General features: G+C 42.0%; 1 pseudogene; it reads left to right on the forward strand.

The window, feature by feature from the left end:
* LOC123138741 (putative serpin-Z12) overlaps window positions 1-23,620 on the forward strand; it is a 154,064-nt pseudogene that overhangs the window by 128,136 nt on the left and 2,308 nt on the right.

Consider the following 23,620-nt stretch of genomic DNA (forward strand, 5'->3'; position numbering starts at 1 on the left):
TTGACAACCCCTTTGTCGCGTTGGTTGCGAGTTCTTTGTTTGTTTGTGTAGGTTCGTGGGACTTGTTGAGAAGCCTCCTATTGGATTGATACCTTGGTTCTCAAAAACTGAGGGAAATACTTATGATACTGTGCTGCATCACCCTTTCCTCTTCAAGGAAAACAACGCAAGCTCAAGACGTAGCAAGAAGGATTTCTGGTGCCGTTGCCGGGGAGGTCTTCACTCAAGTCAAGACATACCAAGTACCCATCACAAACTCATCTCCCTCGCATTTACATTATTTGCCATTTGCCTCTCGTTTTCCTCTCCCCCACTTCACCTTTGCCATTTTATTCGCCCTCTCTTTCCCAATCTCCTCTCTTTTTCTCTTGTCTTCCTCCCTCTTTCGCTTGCCTTTTTCCGTTTGCTCGTGTGTTAGATCGTTTACCTTGTCGCTATGGCTAGTTCCTTGTCCACTCCTATGTCCCACGAGTTTGAAGTTCTTCACTTCAAGCAAAGGCAAGGAGAAAATTTAAAAGATGCTTGGTATAGGATGATGGAATCTTATCGCAAATGCACCCTGGAGGTGAACTTTAGAATTCTTCTTCGCAATTTTTATGTTGGGCTAAACATGACGCATAGACAACTCTTGGACTGCATTGCCAAGGGAAATTTCATTGAAATTGATCCTAGTATTGTGCATGAAATTATAGAGGGGATAGTGGGAACACTACCTCAAAAGGGAGGACCACATCCTACCCAAGAAAAAACCCAAGTGTTTGGAAAGATTTGTGAAGTAACAAAATTTTTACAAAAATCTCTTGAACCTCTTAAAAGTGTTAGCGGAAATCTTCACCGCATGAATATGTTGATTACCCTTTGTAATAAGCAGTTGGATTCTTTAGATCTAATAATTTTCGATTATGAAGGGAAACGTAAAGAACCTCCCGGATTAGAGCATGACTCCACAAAGAAACTGAAAATCAAATATGGCACAACTTAGATCTATCTTCGCTTTTATGCCTAGCTAGGGGCGTTAAATGATAGCGCTAGTTGCGAGGCAGCCCAATTTTCTTTATGTTTCTTGTTTTTGTTCCTGTTTAGTGTTAAATTTTGTTTCTACTTTCTGTTTAGATGTGTTTTCATGTTTTATTTAGTGTTTGTGCCAAGTAGAACCTATAGGATAACCTATGATGAGTTGATTTGATTCTGCTGAAAAACAGAAACTTTGCGCTCACGAGAAACAATTCAATATATCACAGGAACGATATTTTGCATTGATTCTTTTTGCTGCTGTTCAATAAACAAATTGTTTAGGACGTCCTATTTTGGTAGGACTTTTGAGGTTCCAGAAGTTTGCGTTAGTTACAGAATTGCTACAGACTGTTCTGTTTTTCACAGATTCTGTTTTTCGTGGTGTTGTTTGCTTATTTTGATGCATCTATGGCTAGTATGTAAGGGTATGAACCATAGAGAACTTGGAATACAGTAGGTTTAACACCAATTTAAATGAAGAATGAGTTCATTCAGTACCTTATGTGGTGGTTTTGTTTTCTTTCACTAATGGAGCTTATAAGATTTCCTGTTGAGTTTTGTGTTGTGAAGTTTTCAAGTTTTGGGTAAAGATTTGATGGACTATGGAATAAAGGGTGGAAAAATCCTAAGCTTGGGGATGCCCAAGGAACCCCAAGATATTAAAGAATAGCCAAAATCCTAAGCTTGGGGATGCCCCCGGAAGGCATCCCCTCTTTCGTCTTCGTTCATTGGTAACTTTACTTGGAGCTATATTTTTATTTGCTACATGATATGTGTTTTGCTTGGAGCGTCGTGTATTATATTAGTCTTTGCTTGTAAGTTTACCACAATCATCCTTGCTGTAACACACCTTTTGGGAGAAGGCTCTTTGATTGAAATTTATTAGAATACTCTATGTGCTTCACTTATATCTTTTGAGCTAGATAGTTTTTGCTCTAGTACTTCACTTATATATTTTAGAGCACGATGGTGGATTAATTTTGAAGAAATTGTTGATCTCTCATGCTTCACTTATATTATTTTGAGAGTCTTTTAGAACAGCATGGTATTTGCTATGGTTATAAATTGGTCCTAGAATGATGAGAATCCAAGTTGGGTATAATAAAAACTATCATAGGAAGTGAATTGGATGCTATGATCAACTTGATACTTGATGATTGTTTTGAGATAGGGAGGTAGTGATATTAAAGTCATGCTAGTTGGGTGATTATGAATTTAAATAATGCTTGTGTTGAAGTTAGCAAGCCCCGTATCATGCACGTATGGTTAAAGTTGTGTAACAAATTTGAAACATGAAGTGTACCTGGCTTGTGCATCCTTATCAGTGGCGGTCGGGGACGAGCGATGGTCTTCTCCTACCAATCTATCCCCCTAGGAGCATGCGCGTAGTGCTTGGTTTTTGATGACTTCTAAATCTTTGCAATAAGTATATGAGTTCTTATGACTAATGTTGAGTCCATGGATTATACGCACTTTTACCTTTCCATCATTGCTAGCCTCTTCGGTACCGTGCATTGCCCTTTATCACCTTGAGAGTTGGTGCAAACTTCGCCAGTGCATCCAAACCCTGTGATACGATATGCTCTATCACACATAAACCTCCTTATATCTTCCTCAAAACAGCCACCATACCTACCTATTTATGGCATTTCCATAGCCATTCCCAGATATATTGCCATGCAACTTTCCACCATTCCGTTCATCATCATCATGACATAAATTACTTTTGTCATATTGCCATTGCATGATCATGTAGTTGACATCGTATTTGTGGCAAAGCCACCATGCATAATTTTTATACATGTCACTCTTGATTCATTGCACCATCCCGGTACACCGCCGGAGGCATTCATATAGAGTCATATCTTGTTCTAGTTTTGAGTTGTAATTTATGTGTTGTAATCAATAAAAGTGTGATGATCATCATTATTAGAGCATTCCCCAAAAAGAAAAAGAAAAAGAAAGAAAGGCCAAAAAGAAAAGAAAAAAGGCCAAAGAAAAAAAGGCCAAAGAAAAAAAGAAAAAAAGAAAAAGAAGAAGAAAATAAATAAATAAAAGGGCAATGCTACTGTCTCTTTTTCCACACTTGTGCTTCAAAGTAGCACCTTGTTCTTTATTGAGTCTCATATATATCGTGCTTCAAAGTAGCACCATGTTTTCATGTAGAGAGTCTCATAGGTTGTCACTTTCATATACTAGTGGGAATTTTTCGTTATAGAACTTGGCTTGTATATTCCTACGATGGGCTTCCTCAAATGCCCTAGGTCTTCGTGAGCAAGCAAGTTGGATGCACACCCACTAGTTTTCTTTTGTTGAGCTTTCATTCATTTATAGCTCTAGTGCATCCGTTGCATGGCAATCCCTACTCCTCATGTTGACATCAATTGATTGGCATTCCCATAGCCGGTTGATTATCCTCGTCAATGTGAGACTTTCTCCTTTTTGTCTTCTCCACACAATCCCCATCATCATATTCTATTCCACCCATAGTGCTATATCCATGGTTCACGCTCATGTATTGCGTGAAGGTTGAAAAAGTTTGAGATTATTTAAGTACGAAACAATTGCTTGGCTTGTCATCGGGGGTATAGAAGTTGGGAACATCTTTGTCTAACGAAAATGTAGCATAGCCTAACTATATGATTTTGTAGGGATGAACTTTCTTTTGCCATGTTATTTTGAGAAGACATGATTGCTTTTATTAGTATGCTTGAAGCATTACTATTTCTTCTGTCAATATGAACTTTTATCTTGAATCATTTGGATCTGAACATTCATGCCACAATAAAGAAAATTACATTGAGAATTATGCTAGGTAGCATTCCACATCAAAAATTCTGTTTTTATCATTTACCTACTCGAGGACGAGCAGGAATTAAGCTTGGGGATGCTTGATACGTCTCCAAAGTATCTATAATTTTTGATTGTTCCATGCTATTATATTACCTGTTTTGGATGTTTATGGGCTTTATTTTATACATTATTATCATTTTTGGGACTAACCTACTAACCGGAGGCCCAGCCCGTATTGCTGTTTTTTTTGTCTATTTCAGTATTTCGAAGGAAAGGAATATCAAACGGAGTCCAAACGGAATAAAACCTTCGGAAGCGTGATTTTTGGAACGAACGTGATCCAGAGGATTTGGAGTGCAAGTCAAGAAGCAGTCAAGGCGGCCACGAGAGGGTAACCCCCCCCCCCTATAGGGCGCGCCCCCTGTCTCATGGGCCCCTCGGGTGGCCACCGACGTACTTCTTCCTACTATATAAGCCTACATACCCCGAAAACATCCAGGGAGCAACCAAAACACAATTTCCACCACCGTAACCTTCTGTATCCGCGACATCCCATCTTGGAGCCGTCGTCGGCGTTCTGCCGGAGAGGGATTCCACCGGAGGGCTTCTACATCAACACCATAGCCCTTCCGATGAGTTGTGAGTAGTTTACCACAGACCTTCGTGTTGGGGAACGTAGTAATTTCAAAAAAAATCCTACATACACGCAAGATCATGGTGATGACATAGCAACGAGAGGGGAGAGTGTTGTCCATGTACCCTCGTAGACCGTAAGCGGAAGCGTTATGACAACGCGGTTGATGTAGTCGTACGTCTTCACGATCCGACCGATCCAAGCACCGAACGTACGGCACCTCCGAGTTCAGCACACGTTCAGCTTGATGACGATCCCCGGGCTCCGATCCAGCAAAGCTTCGGGGATGAGTTCCGTCAGCACGACGGCGTGGTGACGATGATGATGTTCTACCGGCGCAGGGCTTCGCCTAAACTCCATGATGATATGACCGAGGTGGAATATGGTGGAGGGGGGCACCGCACACGGCTAAGGAATGATCCGTAGATCAACTTGTGTGTTCTAGGGTGCCCCCTGCCCCTGTATATAAAGGAGCAAGGGGGAGGCCGGCCGGCCCTTGTGGGCGCGCCAAGGAGGAGTCCTCCTCCTAGTAGGAGTAGGACTCCCCCTTTCCTACTCCTACTAGGAGGGGGAAGGAAGGGGGAGAGGGGGAAGGAAAGAGGGGGGGCGCCGCCCCCCCCCCCCCTCCTAGTCCAATTCGAACCTGAGAGAGAGGGGGCGTGCAGCCCATCCTGGCCGCCCCTCTCTCTTTCCACCAAGGCCCATGTGGCCCATTATCTCTCCCCGGGGGGTTCCGGTAACCCTCCGGCACTCCGGTTTTCTCCGAAAACGTACAGAACACTTCCGGTGTCCGAATATAGTTGTCCAATATATCAATCTTTATGTCTCGACCATTTCGAGACTCCTCGTCATGTCCGTGATCACATCCGGGACTCCGAACAAACTTCGGTACATCAAAACTTATAAACTCATAATAAAACTGTCATCGTAACGTTAAGCGTGCGGACCCTACGGGTTCGAGAACTATGTAGACATGACCTAGAACTATTCTCGGTCAATAACCAATAGCGGAACCTAGATGCCCATATTGGTACCTACATATTCTACGAAGATCTTTATCGGTCAAACCACATAGCAACATACGTTGTTCCCTTTGTCATCGGTATGTTACTTGCCCGATATTCGATCGTCGGTATCCAATACCTAGTTCAATCTTGTTACCGGCAAGTCTCTTTACTCGTTACGTAATGCATCATTCCGTAACTAACTCATTAGCTACATTGCTTGCAAGGCTTATAGTGATGTGCATTACCGAGAGGGCCCAGAGATACCTCTCCGACAATCGGAGTGACAAAACCTAATCTCGAAATACGCCAACCCAACATGTACCTTCGGAGACACCTGTAGTACTCCTTTATAATCACCCAATTACGTTGTGACATTTGGTAGTACCCAAAGTGTTCCTCCGGTAAACGGGAGTTGCATAATCTCATAGTTACAGGAACATGTATAAGTCATGAAGAAAGCAATAGCAATATACTAAACGATCAAGTGCTAGGCTAACAGAATGGGTCATGTCAATCACATCATTCTCCTAATGATGTGATCTCGTTAATCAAATGATAACACATGTCTATGGTCAGGAAACATAACCATCTTTGATTAATGAGCTAGTCAAGTAGAGGCATACTAGTGACTATATGTTTGTCTATGTATTCACACATGTATCATGTTTCTAGTTAATACAATTCTAGCATGAATAATAAACATTTATCATGATATGAGGAAATAAATAATAACTTTATTATTGCCTCTAGGGCATATTTCCTTCAGTCTCCCACTTGCACTAGAGTCAATAATCTAGATTACATAGTAATGATTCTAACACCCATGGAGTCTTGGTGCTGATCATGTTTTGCTCGTGAGAGAGGCTTAGTCAACGGGTCTGCAACATTCAGATCCGTATGTATCTTGCAAATCTCTATGTCTCCCACTTGGACTTGGTCCCGGATGGAATTGAAGCGTCTCTTGATGTGCTTGGTCCTCTTGTGAAATCTGGATTCCTTTGCCAAGGAAATTGCACCAGTATTGTCACAGAAGATCTTCATTGGTCCCGATGCACTAGGTATGACACCTAGATCAGTAATGAACTCCTTCATCCAGACTCCTTCATTTGCTGCTTCTGAAGCAGCTATGTACTCCGCTTCACATGTAGATCCCGCCACGACGCTTTGTTTAGAACTGCACCAACTTACAGCTCCACCATTTAATAAAAATACGTATCCGGTTTGCGATTTAGAATCGTCTAGATCAGTGTCAAAGCTTGCATCGACGTACCCATTTACGACAAGCTCTTTGTCACCTCCATATACGAGAAACATATCCTTAGTCCTTTTCAGGTATTTCAGGATGTTCTTGACCGCTGTCCAGTGATCCACTCCTGGATTACTTTGGTACCTTCCTGCCAAGCTTATTGCTAAGAATACATCAGGTCTGGTACACAGCATTGCATACATGATAGAGCCTATGGCTGAAGCATAGGGAACATCTTTCATTTTCTCTCTATCTTCTGCAGTGGTCGGGCATTGAGTCTGACTCAACTTCACACCTTGTAACACGGGCAAGAACCCTTTCTTTGCCTGATCCATTTTGAACTTTTTCAAAATTTTATCAAGGTATGTGCTTTGTGAAAGTCCTATTAAGCGTCTTGATCTATCTCTATAAATCTTGATGCCCAATATGTAAGCAGCTTCATCGAGGTCTTTCATTGAAAAACTTTTATTCAAGTATCCTTTTATGCTATTCAGAAATTCTATATCATTTCCAATTAATAATATGTAATCTACATATAATATTAGAAATGCTACAGAGCTCCCACTCACTTTCTTGTAAATACAGGCTTCTCCAAAAGTCTGTATAAAACCATATGCTTTTATCACACTATCAAAGCGTTTATTCCAACTCCGAGATGCTTGCACCAGTGCATAAATGGATCGCTGGAGTTTGCATACTTTGTTAGCACCTTTTGGATCAACAAAATCTTCTGGCTGCATCATATACAACTCTTCTTCCAGAAATCCATTCAAGAATGCAATTTTGACATCCATTTGCCAAATTTCATAATCATGAAATGCAGCAATAGCTAACATGATTCGGACAGACTTAAGCATCGCTACAGGTGAGAAAGTCTCATCGTAGTCAACCCCTTGAACTTGTCGAAAACCTTTCGCAACAAGTCGGCTTTATAGACAGTTATATTACCATCAGCGTCAGTCTTCTTTTTAAAGATCCATTTATTCTCAATGGCTTGCCGATCATCGGGCAAGTCAACCATAGTCCATACTTTGTTTTCATACATGGATCCCATCTCAGATTTCATGGCTTCTAGCCATTTTGCGGAATCTGGGCTCATCATCGCTTCCTCATAGTTTGTAGGTTCGTCATGGTCAAGTAACATGACTTCCAGAATAGGATTACCGTACCACTCTGGTGCGGATCTTACTCTGGTAGACCTTCAAAGCTCAGTAGAAATTTGATCTGAAGTTTCATGATCAATATCATTAGCTTCCTCACTAATTGGTGTAGGTGTCACAGGAACCGGTTCATGTGATGAATTACTTTCCAATAAGGGAGCAGGTACAGTTACCTCATCAAGTTCTACTTTCCTCCCACTCACTTCTTTCGAGAGAAACTCCTTCTCTAGAAAGGATCCATTCTTAGCAACGAATGTCTTGCCTTCGGATCTGTGATAGAAGGTATACCCAACTGTTTCTTTTGGGTATCCTATGAAGACACATTTCTCCGATTTAGGTTCGAGCTTATCTGGTTGAAGTTTCTTCACATAAGCATCACAGCCCCAAACTTTAAGAAACGACAACTTTGGTTTCTTGCCAAACCACAGTTCATAAGGCGCCGTCTCAACGGATTTTGATGGTGCCCTATTTAACGTGAATGCGGCCGTCTCTAAAGCATAACCCCAGAACGATAGCGGTAAATCAGTAAGAGACATCATAGATCGCACCATATCTAGTAAAGTATGATTACGACGTTCGGACACACCATTTCGTTGTGGTGTTCTGGGTGGCGTGAGTTGCAAAACTATTCCGTATTGTTTCAAATGTAAACCAAACTCGTAACTCAAATATTCTCCTCCACGATTAGATCGTAGGAATTTTATTTTCTTGTTACGATGATTTTCCACTTCACTCTGAAATTCTTTGAACTTTTCAAATGTTTCGGACTTGTGTTTCATTAAGTAGATATACCCATATCTGCTTAAATCATTTGTGAAGGTGAGAAAATAACGATATCCGCCACGAGCTTCAACATTCATCGGACCACATACATCTGTATGTATGATTTCCAACAAATCTGTTGCTCTCTCCATAGTACCGGAGAACGGTGTTTTAGTAATTTTGCCCGTGAGGCACGGTTCGCAAGTACCAAGTGATTCATAATCAAGTGATTCCAAAATTCCATTAGTATGGAGTTTCTTCATGCGCTTTACACCGATATGACCTAAAAGGCAGTGCCACAAATAAGTTGCACTATCATTATTAACTCTGCATCTTTTGGCTTCGACATTATGAATATGTGTATCACTACTATCGAGGTTCAACAAAAATAGACCACTCTTCAAGAGTGCATGACCATAAAAGATATTACTCATATAAATAGAACAACCATTATTCTCTGATTTAAATGAATAACCGTCTCACATCAAACAAGATCCAGATATAATGTTCATGCTCAATGCTGGCACCAAATAACAATTATTCAGGTCTAAAACTAATCCGAAGGTAGATGTAGAGGTAGCGTGCCGACCGCGATCACATCGACTTTGGAACCGTTTCCTACGCGCATCGTCACCTCATCCTTGGCCAGTGCTCGCTTATTCCGTAGTCCCTGTTTCGAGTTGCAAATGTTAGCAACAGAACCAGTATCAAATACCCAGGTGCTACTGCGAGCTCTAGTAAGGTACACATCAATAACATGTATATCACATATACCTTTGTTCACCTTGCCTTCCTTCTTATCCGCCAAATACTTGGGGCAGTTCCGCTTCCAGTGTCCAGTCTGCTTGAAGTAGAAGCACTCAGTTTCAGGCTTAGGTACAGACTTGGGTTTCTTCTCTTGAGCAGCAACTTGCTTGCTGTTCTTCTTGAAGTTCCCCTTCTTCTTCCCTTTGCCCTTTTTCTTGAAACTAGTGGTCTTGTTAACCATCAACACTTGATGCTCCTTCTTGATTTCTACTTCCGCAGCTTTTAGCATTGCGAAGAGCTCGGGAATTGTCTTGTTCATTCCTTGCATATTATAGATTATCACGAAGCTCTTGTAGCTTGGTGGCAGTGATTGGAGAATTCTGTCAATGACATTATCATTAGGAAGATTAACTCCAAGTTGAATCAAGTGATTATTATACCCAGACATTTTGAGTATGTGTTCACTGACAGAACTATTCTCCTCCATCTTGCAGCTATAGAACTTATTGGAGACTTCATGTCTCTCAATCCGGGCATTTGCTTGAAATATTAACTTCAACTCCTGGAACATCTCATATGCTCCATGACGTTCAAAACGTCGTTGAAGGCCCGTTTCTAAGCCATAAAGCATGGCACACTGAACTATCGAGTAGTCATCAGCTTTGCTCTGCCAGACGTTCTTAACGTCATCAGTTGCATCAGCAGCAGGCCTGGCACCCAGCGGTGCTTCCAGGACGTAATTCTTCTGTGCAGCAATGAGGATAATCCTCAAGTTACGGACCCAGTCCGTGTAATTGCTACCATCATATTTCAACTTTGCTTTCTCAAGGAACGCATTAAAATTCAACGGAACAACAGCATGAGCCATCTATCTACAACAACCATAGATAAGCAAAATACTATCAAGTACTAAGTTCATGATAAATTTAAGTTCAATTAATCATATTACTTAAGAACTCCCACTTAGACAGACATCTCTCTAGTCATCTAAGTGATCACGTGATCCAAATCAACTAAACCATAACCGATCATCACGTGAGATGGAGTAGTTTTCAATGGTGAACATCACTATGTTGATCATATCTACTATATGATTCACGCTCGACCTTTCGGTCTCCATGTTCCGAGGCCATATCTGCATATGCTAGGCTCGTCCAGTTTAACCTGAGTATTCTGCGTGTGCAAAACTGGCTTGCACCCGTTGTAGATGGACGTAGAGCTTATCACACCCGATCATCACGTGGTGTCTGGGCACGACGAACTTTGGCAATGGCGCATACTCAGGGAGAACACTTATTGATAATTTTAGTGAGAGATCATCTTAAAATGCTACTGTCAATCAAAGCAAGATAAGATGCATAAAGGATTAACATCACATGCAATCAATATAAGTGATATGATATGGCCATCATCATCTTGTGCTTGTGATCTCCATCTCCGAAGCACCGTCGTGATCACCATCGTCACCGGCGCGACACCTTTGATCTTCATCGTAGCATCGTTGTCGTTTACGCCATCTATTGCTTCTACGACTATCGCTACCGCTTAGTGATAAAGTAAAGCAATTACAGGGCGTTTGCATTTCATATAATAAAGCGACAACCATATGGCTCCTGCCAGTTGCCGATAACTTCGGTTACAAAACATGATCATCTCATACAATAAAATGTAGCATCACGTCTTGACCATATCACATCACAACATGCCCTGCAAAAACAAGTTAGACGTCATCTACTTTGTTGTTGCAAGTTTTACGTGGCTGCTACGGGCTTAGCAAGAACCATTCTTACCTACGCATCAAAACCACAATGATAGTTCGTCAAGTTAGTGCTGTTTTAACCTTCGCAAGGACCGGGCATAGCCACACTCGATTCAGCTAAAGTGAGAGAGACAGACACCTGCCAGCCACCTTTAAGCACGAGTGCTCGTAACGGTGAAACCAGTCTCGCGTAAGTGTACGCGTAATGTCGGTCCGGGCCGCTTCATCTCACAATACCGCTGAACCAAAGTATGACATGCTGGTAAGCAGTATGACTTGTATCGCCCACAAATCACTTGTGTTCTACTCGTGCATATGACATCTACGCATAAAACCAGGCTCGGATGCCACTGTTGGGGAACGTAGTAATTTCAAAAAAATTCCTACGTACACGCAAGATCATGGTGATGACATAGCAACGAGAGGGGAGAGTGTTGTCCACGTACCCTCGTAGACCGTAAGCGGAAGCGTTATGACAACGCGGTTGATGTAGTCGTACGTCTTCACTATCCGACCGATCCAAGCACCAAACGTACGGCACCTCCGAGTTCAGCACACGTTCAGCTTGATGACGATCCCCGGGCTCCGATCCAGCAAAGCTTTGGGGATGAGTTCCGTCAGCACGACAGCGTGGTGACGATGATGATGTTCTACTGGTGCAGGGCTTCGCCTAAACTCCGCGACGATATGGCCGAGGTGGAATATGGTGGAGGGGGGCACCGCACACAGCTAAGGAATGATCCGTTGATCAACTTGTGTGTTCTAGGGTGCCCCGCTCCCCCTGTATATAAAGGAGCAAGGGGGGAGGTCGGCCGGCCCTTGTGGGCGCGCCAAGGAGGAGGAGTCCTCCTCCTAGTAGGAGTAGGACTCCCCCTTTCCTACTCCTACTAGGAGGGGGAAGGAAGGGGGGGAGGGGGAAGGAAAGAGGGGGGGCGCCCCCCCCCCCCTCCTAGTCCAATTTGGACCAGAGGGAGAGGGGGCGCGCGGCCCACCCTGGCCGCCCCTCTCTCTTTCCACCAAGGCCCATGTGGCCCATTATCTCTCCCCGGGGGGTTCCGGTAACCCTCCGGCACTCCGGTTTTCTCCGAAAACATCCGGAACACTTCCGGTGTCCGAATATAGTCGTCCAATATATCAATCTTTATGTCTCGACCATTTCGAGACTCCTCGTCATGTCCGTGATCACATCCGGGACTCCGAACAAACTTCGGTACATCAAAACTTATAAACTCATAATAAAACTGTCATCGTAACGTTAAGCGTGCGGACCCTACGGGTTCGAGAACTATGTAGACATGACCTAGAACTATTCTCGGTCAATAACCAATAGCGGAACCTGGATGCCCATATTGGTTCCTACATATTCTACGAAGATCATTATCGGTCAAACCGCATAACAACATACGTTGTTCCCTTTGTCATCGATATGTTACTTGCCCGAGATTCGATCGTCGGTATCCAATACCTAGTTCAATCTCGTTACCGGAAAGTCTTTTTTACTCGTTACGTAATGCATCATCCCGTAACTAACTCATTAGCTACATTTCTTGCAAGGCTTATAGTGATGTGCATTACCGAGAGGGCCCAGAGATACCTCTCCGACAATCGGAGTGACAAAACCTAATCTCGAAATACGCCAACCCAACATGTACCTTCGGAGACACCTGTAGTACTCCTTTATAATCACCCAGTTACGTTGTGACGTTTGGTAGTACCCAAAGTGTTCCTCCGGTAAACGGGAGTTGCATAATCTCATAGTTACAGGAACATGTATAAGTCATGAAGAAAGCAATAGCAATATACTAAACGATCAAGTGCTAGGCTAACGGAATGGGTCATGTCAATCACATCATTCTCCTAATGATGTGATCTCGTTAATCAAATGACAACACATGTCTATGGTCAGGAAACATAACCATCTTTGATTAATGAGCTAGTCAAGTAGAGGCATACTACTGACTATATGTTTGTCTATGTATTCACACATGTATCATGTTTCGGGTTAATACAATTCTAGCATGAATAATAAACATTTATCATGATATGAGGAAATAAATAATAACTTTATTATTGCCTCTAGGGCATATTTCCTTCACTTGGGGTCCATAGTTATTAGCTAGTTGGCTTCTTCTCTCTTTTTGGATCTCAATACAATGTCTCCACCTCTCTTGTGGAGATCTATTCGATGTAATCTCTTTTTGCGGTGTGTTTGTCGAGATCCAATGAATTGTGAGTTTATGATCAAGTTTATCTATGGATAATAATTGAATCTTCTCTGAATTCTTTTATATTATTGAGTTTTCTTTGCAAGTCTCTTCGAATTATCGGTTTGGTTTGGCCTACTAGATTGATCTTTATTGCCATGGGAGAAGTGCTTAGCTTTGGGTTCAATCTTGCGGTGTTCTTACCCAGTGACAGAAAGGGTTGCAAGACACGTATTGTATTGTTGCCATCGAGGATAAAAAGATGGGGTTTATATCATATTGCTTGAGTTTATCCCTCGTTATCATGTCATCTTGCTTAATCCATTACACTGTTCTTATGAACTTAATACTCTAGATGCATGTCGGATAGCGGTCGATGTGTGGAGTAATAGTAGTAGATGGAGGCAGGAGTCGGTCTACTTGTTGGGACGTGATGCCTATATACATGATCATGCCTAGATAACGTCATAATTATTCGTTTTTCTATCAATTGCTCGACAGTAATTTGTTCACCCACCGTAAAACTTATGCTCTTGAGAGAAGCCACTAGTGAAACCTATGGCCCCCGGGTCTATCTCTTATCATATTTGCTTCCAATTAATTTTATTTGCATCTTTATTTTCTGCATCTATATTATAAAATACCAAAAATATATTTATCTTATCATATTATCTCTATCAGATCTCACTTTCACAAGTGGTCGTGAAGGGATTGACAACCCCTTTGTCGCGTTGGTTGCGATTTCTTTGTTTGTTTGTGTAGGTTCGTGGGACTTGTTGAGAAGCCTCCTACTGGATTGATACCTTGGTTCTCAAACACTGAGGGAAATACTTACACTGCTGTGCTGCATCACCCTTTCCTCTTCAAGGAAAACCAACGCAAGCTCAAGACGTAGCACCCAACGACACCATGAAGCTTCACCACGATGGACTATGGCTCTGCGGTGACCTCAACCGTCTAGGGTGCTCAAACACCCAAGAGTAACAAGATTCGCAAGGAATTAGTGGGGGGAATCAAATTTCTCTTGGTGGAAGTGTAGATCGAGGCCTTCTCAACCAATCCCTAGAGAATCAACAAGTTTGATTGGCTAGAGAGAGATCGGGTGAAAATGGAGCTTGGGGATGGAAGAGGTAGTCGACTCGGAGAAGAAGACCCCCCTTATATAGTGAGTGGACTTATCCAAATGTTACCCACTTATTCAGCCCGCGACATGCGGTACTACCGCACCCACGGCAGAGACCAGACGATGCCCTGTTGCGTTGACGCAATGAGCGGTAGAACCGCCGAAGCGGTACTACCGCGTGTCCTTGCGATACTACCGCAAGGCAGGGGTTCGACTAGGCTAGGAAGGAACGAACGAATAAAATTACATTCGTGGCTACTTCCGCTGAGTTTCAATCTGTGCAAAAATCTGACACAGTACTACCACATCCAGGGAGCGGTACTACCGCATAGGGCGCGTATGTAAAAAATTAAATCCGCCCCTACTTTCGCGCGAGTAGTTGTGCTGGGCTAGAAACCACGGTATTACTGTGCCCGAGGAGCGGTACTACCGCATTGCACGGTACTACCGCGTCCCTGGTCGGTACTACCATGGGCCTCTGCGGTACTACTGCTCCCTTGAGCAGTACTACCACATGCCACAACACAATACCACTTGAGTCCTTCACTTTGCAAAGACATAGATAAAGGGTCGGTGCTCCAAAGAAGCAAAGGAAAGGTGGTGCAAAGGGACAGACGTGTACGTGTTGATTCCACCCTAACCTTTCCGAAACGGACCCCCTCTTAATAGTACAGCTTTCCTACGACTCATATCCACCGAAAAGAAACATAGAGAAACACCGTCTTCACTAGGCTCTGAGGGGCATCGAATCGTCTTGTGCCTAAACATGAGATATCTGAAATGCTCAATACACACGATTAGTCCACAAAAGCATTGTCATCAATCACCAAAACCACATTGGGTGAAATATGCCCTTACACGAAGATTGGCTAAGGACGAGGTGACGATGCGCGTCGGGAATGGTTCCAAGATCGATGTGATCGCCGTCGGCACGCTACCTCTACATCTATCTTCGGGGTTAGTTTTAGACCTGAATAATTGTTATTTGGTGTCAGCGTTGAGCATGAACATTATATCTGGATCTTGTTTGATGGGAGACGGTTGTTCATTTAAACCAGAGAATAATGGTTGTTCTATTTATATGAGTAATATTCTTTTATGCTCATGCACCCTTATTGAGTGGTCTATTTTTGTTGAATCTCGATCGTGGAGATACACATGTTCATAATATTGAAACCAAAAGATGAAAAGTTGATAATGATAGTGCAACTTATTTGTGGCACTGCCGTTTAGTTCATATTGGCGTAAAGCGCATGAAGAAACTTCATGCTGATGGGCTTTTGGAATCACTTGATTATGAATCACTTGGTGCTTGTGAACCATGCCTCATGGGCAAGATGACTAAAACTCCGTTCTTCGGAACAATGGAACGAGCTACTGACTTATTGCAAATAATACATATTAATGTATGCGGTCCAATGAGTGTTGAGGCTCGTGGCAGGTATCGTTATTTTCTTATCTTCACAGATAATTTGAGCAGATGTGGGTATATCTACTTAATGAAGCATAAGTCTGAAACGTTTGAAAAGTTCAAAGAATTTCATAGTGAAGTGGAAAATCATCGTAACAAGAAAATAAAGTTTCTACGATCTGATCATGGAGGCGAATATTTGAATTACGAGTTTGGTCTTCATTTGAAATAATGTGGAATAGTTTCGCAACTCACGCCACCTGGAACACCACAGCGTAATGGTGTGTCCGAACATCATAACCGTACTTTATTCGATATGGTCCAATCTATGATGTCTCTTACTAATTTACTGCTATTGTTTTGGGGTTATTCTTTAGAGACGGTTGCATTCAGTTTAAATAGGGCACCATCAAAATCCGTTGAGATTGACGCCTTATGAACTATGGTTTGGCAAGAAACCAAAGTTGTCGTTTCTTAAAGTTTATGGCTGTGATGCTTATGTAAAAAAACTTCAACCTGATAAGCTCGAACCAAAACTAGAGAAGTGTGTCTTCATAGGATACCCAAAGGAAACTGTTGGGTACACCTTCTATCACAGATCCGAAGGCAAGATATTCGTTGCTAAGAATGGATCCTTTCTAGAGAAGGAGTTTCTCTCGAAAGAAGTGAGTGGGAGGAAAGTAGAACTTGATGAGGTATTGTACCTTCTCCCAAATTCGAAAGTAGTTAATCACAGAAACCAGTTCCAGTGATTCCTACACCAATTAGTGAGGAAGATAATGATGATGATCATGAAACTTCAGATCAAGTTACTACAGAACCTCGTAGGTCTTCCAGAATACGGTCCGCACCAGAGTGGTACATTAATCCTATTTTGGAAGTCATGTTACTAGACCATGATGAACCTACGAACTGTGAGGAAGCGATGATGAGCCCAGATTCCATGAAATCGCCTGATGCCATGAAATCTGAGATGGGATCCATGTATGATAACAAAGTGTGGACTTTGGTGGATTTGACCGATGATCAGCAAGCCAGAGAAAATAAATGGATCTTCAAGAACAAGACTGACGCTGACGGTAATGTTACTGTCTACAAAGCTTGACTTGTTGTCAAAGGTTTTCGACAAGTTCAAGGAGTTGACTACGATGAGACTTTCTCACCCATAGCGATGCTTAAGTCTGTCCGAATCATGTTAGCAATTGACGCATTTTATGATTATGAAATTTGGCAGATGGATGTCAAAACTACATTCCTGAATGGATTTATGGAAGAAGAGTTGTATATGATGCAACCAGAAGGTTTTGTCGATCCAAAGGGTGCTAACCAAGTGTGCAAGATTCAGTGATCCATTTATGGACTGGTGCAAGCCTCTCGGAATTGGAATAAATGCTTTGATAGTGTGATCAAAGAATATGGTTTTATACATACTTTTGGAGAAGCCTATATTCACAAGAAAGTGAGTGGGAGCTCTGTAGCATTTCTAGTATTATATGTGGATGACATATTGTTGATTGAAAATGATATACAATTTCTAGATAGCATAAAAGGATACTTGAATAATAGTTTTTCAATGAAATACCTCGGTGAAGCTGCTTACATATTGGGCATCAAGATCTATAGAGATAGATCAAGACGCCTAATTGGACTTTCAGAAAGCACATACCTTGATAAAGTTTTGAAGAAGTGCAAAATGGATCAGTCAAAGAAAGGGTTCTTGCCCGTATTACAAGGTGTGAAATTGAGTCAGACTCAATGCCCGACCACTTCAGAAGATAGAGAGAAAATGAAAGCCATTCCCTATGCTTCGGCCATAGGTTCTATCATGTATGCAATGTTGTGTACCAGACCTGATGTGTGCCTTGCTATAAGCATAGCAGGGAGGTACCAAAGTAATCCAGGAGTGGAGCAGTAGACAGCGGTTAAGAACATCCTGAAATACCTGAAAAGGACTAAGGATATGTTTCTCGTTTATGGAGGTGACAAAGAGCTCATCGTAAATGGTTACGTCGATGCAAGCTTTGACACTGATCCGGATGACTCTAAGTCGCAATCCAAATACGTATTTTATTGAATGGTGGAGCTGTCAGTTGGTGCAGTTCCAAGCAGAGCGTCGTGGCGAGATCTACATGTGAAGAGGAGCACATAGCTGCTTCAGAAGAAGCAAATGAAGGAGTCTAGATGAAGGAGTTCATATCCGATCTAGGTGTCATACCTAGTGCATCGGGTGCAATGAAAATCTTTTGTGACAATACTGGTGCAATTGCCTTGGCAAAGGAATCCAGATTTCACAAGAGAACCAAGCACATCAAGAGACGCTTCAATTCCATCTGTCATCAAGTGTCGGAGGGAGACATTGATATTTGCAAGATACATACGGATCTGTATGTTGCAGACCCGTTGACTAAGCCTCTTCCACGAGCAAAACATGATCAGCACCAAGACTCCATGGGTGTTAGAACCATTACTTTGTAATCTAGATTACCGACTCTAGTGCAAGTGGGAGACTGAAGGAAATATGCCATAAAGGCAATAATAAAGTTTTTATTTATATTTCCTTATATCATGATAAATGTTTATTATTCATGCTAGAATTGTATTAACCGGAAACTTAGTACATGTGTGAATACATAGACAAAACATAGTGTCCCTAGTATGCCTCTACTTGACTAGCTCGTTAATCAAAGATGGTTATGTTTCCTAACCATAGACATGTGTTGTCATTTGATCACATCATTAGGAGAATGATGTGATGGCCAAGACCCATCCGTTATTAGCATTATGATCGTTACAGTTTCACTGCTACTGCTTTCTTCATGACTTATACATGTTCCCCAAACTATGATATTTTGCAACTCCCGAATACCGGAGGAACACCTTATGTGCTATCAAACGTCACAATGTAAATGGGTGATTATAAATATGCTCTACAGGTGTCTCCGAAGGTGTTTGTTGAGTTGGCATAGGATTTGTCACTCTATGTATCAGAGAGGTATCTCTGGGACCTCTCAGTAATGCTCATCACTATAAGCCTTGCAAGCGATGTGACTAATGAGTTAGTTGCGGGATGAAGCATTATGGAACGAGTAAAGAGACCTGCCGGTAACGAGATTGAACTAGGTATGATGATACAGACGATCGAATCTCGGGCAAGTAACATACCGATGACAAAGGAAACAACGTATGTTGTTATGCAGTTTGACCGATAAAGATCTTCGTAGAATATGTAGGAGCCAATATGAGCATCTAGGTTCCGCTATTGGTTAATGATCAGAGATGTGTCTCGATCATGTCTACATAGTTCTCGAACCCGTAGGGTCTGCACGCTTAACGTTCGATGACGATTTATATTATGAGTTATGTGTTTTTGATGACTGAAGTTTGTTCGGAGTCCCGGATGAGATCATGGACGTGACAAGGAGTCTCAAAATGGTCAAGACACAAAGATTGATATATTGGAAGACTATGTTTGGACAACGGAAAGGTTTTGAAAGAATTCGGGCATTTTTCGGGGAACCGAGAGGTTACCGGAACCCCCCGGGGAAGTTATGGGCCTAGATGGGCATAAGGGAGTAGGCGAGGGAAGGCCACAAGGTGGGGAAAATCCTACTTGCCGCTCGTTGCGGCAAGCTGTCGAAGCTTCGCATAGGGAGGTGCGAGCGAGCGAACGAGTGGGCCGGCCCGTTTTAGGGTTACAGCAGACTCGGTTTTGGAACCTTCTATGATGTTTCCAGCCAGTTTTTTCCGGTTTTGGGAACCTTCTAGAAGGTTCCTGAACCGGCCTTTTCTTTTTCAGTTTCTTTTTCGTTTTTCTTTTTTCTATTTATCTTCTTTTTCTTTTTTCTTTTCTTTTTTCTGTTTCTTTTTTTTCTGTTTTCTTTTCTTTTATCTTTTTTTCCTTTTCAAGTTTATTTTCAAAAAAAATCCGAATTCCAAAAAATGTTCCTGTTTTTAAGATTTTGTTCACAAATTCAAAAAATGTTCCTGTTTTTCAGATTTTGTTCATAAATTCAAAAAATGTTTCTGGTTTCAAAAATTTTGTTTTGAATTTTCAGAAAATGTTCCTGTTTTTTCAAAAATTGTTTGAATTACTTTTTTTCATTTTTTGAGAAATTTGAAAATAATGACATGGATTTCAAAAAATGCATGTATTCAAAAATTGTTCACAAATTTCAAAAAATGTTCTTATTTTTCAAAAAAAATCACTTCTTAAAAAATTGTTCACATTTCAAATTTGTTTGGGATTTTCAATATTGTTCTCCATTTTAGAATTTGTTCTAAAAATTCAAAATTTGTTTGTTATTTTAAATATTGTTCCCATTTCAAAATTTTGTTCGAAAATTTTAAAAGTGTTCATGTTTACAAAAAAATTCATGTTTACAATTTTTTTGTTCACAATTGAAAATTTGTTCTCCTTTCAAAAATATTCATGTTTTTGCAAAAATCACTATTAAATACTTGTTCAGATTTTCGAAAAACTTTTTTGTGTTTATCGATTTTTTTAAAACTCGTGTTGGTTCAGTAAATTCTGATTATATTTTTTTAGTTTTTCTTCTCAAATTTGAAAAGTGTTCGCATTAAAAAAATACTTTTCTCAAAAAAATGTTCGAATCTCCATTACCTTTAGCTGCGCGCGCCGTAGTAAAACATGAAAGCTAGGGTCGTGCGTAAGTCACAGGAGGTGCTAGGTTCGATTCCTACCTCCTCTAGCTGTTTTGGGCCCTGTTTGATAGCAAAGTATTTTCTAAGTATGTTGATAATACCACAATTTTTGAGATTACCATAGTATTTTTTATAATGACCTGTTTGGTAATCCATAGCAACTGTGGTTTTAATACTGTAGTATTGGCCAAACTGTGGTTTTTTCTCTATATAAAAAAAAGAGCCCCAGACCTCTTTTTTAAAAACAGAGGAGCCGAAAAGAAGGGTCTCACGTCGTTCTCCTTCCCCTCTCCAACAACTCGCTCCTACCACGCCGCCGCCGCGCCGCCCTGTCGCGTTTGGAGGTTTCTCCCTCGCCGGCCCGGGGGAAACAACAAGACGGCACCGGAGAGACCAAAGGTGAGTACACTGTCATTCATCCTCCCTCATTGGCTCCTCCCACATCTTCACGGCGGCCGCTGGCCCCTTCCTCCGGCCATGATGGAATAGGCCGGGGCACTAGATCTATTTGGTTCTTGCTATCTCCAAAGGATGAATCCTTGTTTGAGCCAAAATATGTATGTTCGATTCATGTGCCTTCTCCTTTATAAAGTCTGGTATGATGCACACGGGTAACCCGAGGGAGCGAGCTGCTATTGCGTTTGAGATCAGCGAAGGCGCCGCTACGAAGGTTTTTATACTTCAAATTGCTCAGAGGTAGTCTGCCTAATTACTCCGCCGCCGTCGCTGCCGCTAATCATAATTAGTCTAATTGATCCATATATTATATTCTACTACTACAATACGATACTACTTTCATGCACTGTATATTTCAGCTAGCTACCACATGTCGTCAAGAATAATTCAGAGGTCATCCCCTTACATGTGTGTTGAACAAAAGCATGGATGAGAGTGATTGTATTATTGTCAATTTTCCGGACGTTTGTGTTGATTTGAACGCTTTATTTGATGCATTTTGTATCCCAATTGCAGAAAAGAAAAACAGAGCATCATGGACCACTGCTCAGTTGGACCTTCTAGTTTCTGTGATGAAAGAATATGCAGATGCTGCTAAATTTCGTGGTCAGAACGGATGGACCAAAGAAGGATGGAAAAGCATGGCTACACGCTTGAACAATCAGTTTCCGAGAGCTAATTTTATTGTTGATCAACTAAAATTTAGGGAGCAGCGGTTGAAGAAAGAATATTTCATTGTCAAATCTATTGTAAAGAAGAGTGGCTTCGGTTTTGATCCTATTACAAAAATGCCAACAACCATTCCAGAAAAATGGGATGAATTGAGCAAAGAACAACAGAAGTGGAGATACAAAGCTTTCCCTTACTATGATGATTTGCATGCTGATGGTTAGGATATCCAGCTAGCTAGCTACAAAAGCTCAACAGAATTAGTATTCAAACGGCCGGACAGCTGCAATGTCCTTCCACTGCTAACGGCTAGGTAGCTGACTATTTGTACGCAACGGCTAGGCAACAATACTGTGTTTTCCAACAACAACCAAACAGGTCACAATAATCTCAATACTTTAAGATACTTTGGTATTACCAAAACTGTGGTATCTTGTACCCATTGACAAAAATACTGTGGTTTTTAATACTTCAATTTTTTTAATATTTTGCTACCAAACATAGCCTTAGTCTCTTTTGTATTTTTTACTGTGTTTCGCTAATGGGCCGGCCCAGCTGGAGTCGCCCCTGTGCGTTTGCTCGGCAATTCGCCGCAACGAGCAGCGCATAGGAGAACCCACAAGGTGGCGCGCGCCGCTCCCCTTAGAATTCTGAATTGGACTAGGGAGAGGGGGCGCGACCCCCTCTATCCTTCCCCTCTCCTTCTCCTTCCCTCCTTCCCCCTCTTGGACTAGGAAAAGTGGGGGTGGGGGGGGGGGGGGGGAGCAAGTCCTACTAGGTTTGGAGTCCTAGTAGGACTCCCCCCTTGGCGCGCCTCCTCCTTGGCCAGCCTCCTCCTCCTCCCTCCTTTATATACGGGGGCAGTAGGGCACCCCAAAGCACAACAGTTGTTCTCTTAGCCGTGTGCGGTGCCCCCCTCCACAATTCAACACTTCGGTCATATCGTCGTAGTGCTTAGGCAAAGCCCTGTACCGGTAACATCATCAACATCGTCGCCACGCCGTTGTGCTGAAGGAACCCTCCCTCGTCCTCAACTGGATCAAGAGCTCGAGGGACGTCATCGGGTTGAACGTGTGCTGAACATGGAGGTGTCGTACGTTCGGTACTTGGATCGGTTGGATCGTGAAGACGTTCAACTACATCAACCGCGTTAACTAAACGTTTCCGCTTTCGGTCTACGAGGGTAAGTGGACACACTCTCCCCTCTCGTTGCTATGCATCTCCTAGATAGATCTTGCGTGATCGTAGGAATTTTTTTCAATTATTACGTTCCCCAACAGCCTCGTGTTTACCCTAGCCACTAAGAGCAATCTCACTGCCTTTACAAGCTTGTTATTGATCTCCTCATCACGGACAAAGACGTCATCAAGTTCTCCATCCTTCAACTTCATATTCTTCTTTGTTGCCTCCATGTCTGCCTTCTCCTTACCCTTCCAGATATCCCTCACATATCCCCTCTGAGCCGCTCATGAAGACGCCACCATTGCCCAGTACCTATTTCCGATCTGGTCTCTGTTTACTCATGAGCCAGCAACATCGTGCCAGAGCACACATGCAGGGTGCAGGGAGGAGAGAACGAGTTCACCGGTTATCATAGATAACTCAATGCTGGCAAAAGTTGTCAGAGTACTCGAACTCTAATCATCTATAGTAGTTTTCTTGAGTGCAGAATAAAGCAATAACCAATGTATATATTAGAGAGCAAATCCAACTAATCTCCCCCATCAAACTAAGTCAATGTAAGGACCTAGATTGCTACAAATATCATCACCGCCGATCACATAATTAATACTCCTCCGTCTCAAAAAGTTTGTCACTCAAATAATATCCAACCTAATATATGTGTGCAATTAATATACTCCTATCAGTGTAGTTATTTCATACTCGCTCCGTTCCTAAATATTTGTCTTTTTAGAGATTTCAACAAGTGATTACATATGGAGCAAAATGAGCGAATGCACTTTAAAATATGT

The sequence above is a fragment of the Triticum aestivum genome, chromosome 6B (assembly GCF_018294505.1).
Source record: "Triticum aestivum cultivar Chinese Spring chromosome 6B, IWGSC CS RefSeq v2.1, whole genome shotgun sequence".
In the NCBI taxonomy this organism is placed as follows: Eukaryota; Viridiplantae; Streptophyta; class Magnoliopsida; order Poales; family Poaceae; genus Triticum; species Triticum aestivum.